At 39.2% G+C, this 2,802-nt stretch overlaps 1 pseudogene; it reads right to left on the bottom strand.

Moving 5' to 3' along the window:
* Positions 1 to 1,603: 1,603 nt before the first annotated feature.
* Positions 1,604 to 2,541, bottom strand: LOC101569976 (annotated as a pseudogene).
* Positions 2,542 to 2,802: the final 261 nt, after the last annotated feature.

The raw sequence follows: 2,802 nt of genomic DNA, 5'->3' as shown, positions 1-2,802 counted from the left end.
AAATCAGGATGGACACTCCTTAAAAACACTAGGATTAGAAGTCCCATTCAAACTAGATATAGTTCTTCTGGATTTTTTTCGAAAAGAACTGCAAACTTCATACCACATTGACAAGTGTGCATCCATGTTTATATTACCACAGTCTGTGGTAGTCAAATCTTGGAAACAACCCAAGTGCCCATTACAGGAGGAATGGTTAAAAAAGGTGTGATATTTTTATACAATGGAGTACTACTCAGCTATAAAGAAGGGGGTTTTATAGGTAAATGGGTACAAATAGAGGCTATACTCATAAGTGAAATAAATTAGATGCACATATGTAAATATCATATTGTCTCCCTAGTATAAGAACCTAAAAGATCAAATAAAATCTGAAACGTACAATAGATATAGTGAAACAGAAAGCAACTGAACATAAAGATCAAGTAATTGAATTGAGGAAAAGGAGAAAAGATAGATGTGTCCTCATAACCACTGATCTAGTAAGGCATGTGAAAATGTGTGAACAGTGTGCTAAATACCTCTCATGATTTAAAAAATTATCTTCCCAACTCTCTTCAAAATTAAGACATATTACTTTCCTATAAATTAACTGTACTCTAATATATTACTTAGAATCCAAAGTTGGGAATTACTATCTTCTTTTTTTAGCGATTTGTTTCTTTGTAACTTAAGTTGAAGAATAGCAATTCATAAAAGATAAAGGATTACTACTCAGAAATATGCAGCATATATTAAATCAAAACATTACAAGGGGTCAGCCAGATAGCTCAGCAAACTGAAGTGCCTACTTAGGCAGAGAGCAGGGGCCAGGGTTTGATCTCTCATACCTCAAGCTGTGCTGGTCCACCGCTGGGGCACACTGAGACTGTGATTGAGACTGGCCGTAATGGTGTGTACCTGTAAGGGAGCATTTGAGATGCTGAAAACAGGAGGATCACTATGAGTCCAATCTGTGTAGCAAGACCCTGTACTAAATACATTAAAAATTACAAGAATCCAAGTTTTTTTTTGATAATAGGTAGAGTTTATTGTACTATCCTAAAAGTTTTGTATCCATCTTCTGACCAGAGAACAAGAAAGTATTATACACCTTGTGCAGCTAGGTACACTGAACACTTTTATTTGGGGGAATTTGTGGGTGGAATCTGAGAGAACCACCAGACTTAGAATCCAAATGCTCCAATCTTCATGCAGAAGCCACTGCTTTAACCTAACTGCTGCTAATTAGTGTAAACATCATGAAACATGACAAATGAAGGGCTTTTACATTACACAATTCTATAAAATTTGACTATATACAAATTTTATATGGGAAGAGTTTAAAAATTACAGAGATTTTCTCATATTTCCCAGTAAGTCCTCCTCAAAGTGACAGACTGTTTGTGTCTTAGAATTAACATTTAATTTATGACTCAAAATTCCAGTAGGAGATATACAGAAATTATGTCTCAAAATGTCGAAGATCATGAGTGTTAAAAAACAGGCTGCAGAGGGGAACAAAACATAAGGCTCAGTTATTTTCAGGAAGGAACTAAAGAATTTCCCAGAAAGAGAAAACAAAGAAAGAGCATAAGTAACAATGCCTATTATCCCTGCTGCTCTACTGGCCTGGAGCACCTCTCTTCTGCAGGACTCTGAGGAGAGCGCTCTTCACCTCTCTGTTCCTGAGGCTGTAGATGAGGGGATTCAGCATGGGGATCACAATGGTGTAAAACACAGAGGCCACCTGATCCTTGCCCAGGGAGTAGGACTGCTTCGGCTTGAGGTAAATAAAGATGAGAGTGCTGTAAAAGATGGTGACACACAGCAGGTGGGAGGCACAGGTGGAGAAAGCTTTTTGCTTTCCTGCAGTGGAGTTAATGTTCATGATAGTGGAGAGGATGGACACATAAGATGCACATATGATGACGAGAGACAGTGAGTTGAATGCAGCACACGATAATGTAATTAGTTCATTATCAGAAGTATCAGTGCAGGACAAGGCTAAAATTGGGGAGACATCACAGAAAAAGTGATGGATGACTTTCGAGTTGCAGAAATGCAGTCTGCTCATGAAAATCACATTCACAGTGGAATCCACAAGACCAGGGACGTAGGAACCAGCTAGCAGGGCCCGGCACAGTCTTGGGACATCACTATTGGATAGCGTAGAGGTTTGCAGATAGCCACATAGCGGTCATAGGCCATTGAAGAAAGAAGAAAGCACTCGGCAGTAGCAAAGACTACAAAAAAGTGCAGCTGAGTGAAGCAGCCCGCAAATGAGATGGTCTTGGTGGAAGACACTAAGTTCTGTAAGGTTTTAGGGGTGATGACACTGGAGTAGCAGAGGTCGAGGAAGGACAGGTGAGTGAGGAAAAAGTACATGGGCGTGTGCAGCTGGGGGTCCAGGCGGATGAGCAGGATCATCCCTGCGTTCCCCAGCACCGTTACCAGGTAGATGAGGAGGAAGAGCAGGAAGAGGCCCAGCTGTGTCTCTGCAGAATCTGCCAGCCCCAGGAGGATGAAGTCAGGCACATTGGTGTTGTTCCAACTATGCATGAGGTTAACTGCATTTATCTATTAATTAATCAATGTTAAGATTTCTTATTACCAAGAACATTTTTGTTTATATGAATATTTCAGTGTTTTTAATTAGTGTACCCAGAACATGAGCAATCTTTTGTAAACAAAAGGGAAAAATACAATTTTCATGTACAAAAGGAAATTTTTTTGGTGCATTAAAGGCTTCCATCCCTGAAATTGATTACTATTGTAAATCTCTTTCATTATTAGCATATTCAATTGTCTAGAAAGTTCTAT

This window comes from Octodon degus, unplaced genomic scaffold (assembly GCF_000260255.1).
Source record: "Octodon degus isolate 3935 unplaced genomic scaffold, OctDeg1.0 scaffold00239, whole genome shotgun sequence".
Taxonomy (NCBI): Eukaryota; Metazoa; Chordata; class Mammalia; order Rodentia; family Octodontidae; genus Octodon; species Octodon degus.
This window is presented reverse-complemented; position numbering and strand designations above follow the sequence as displayed.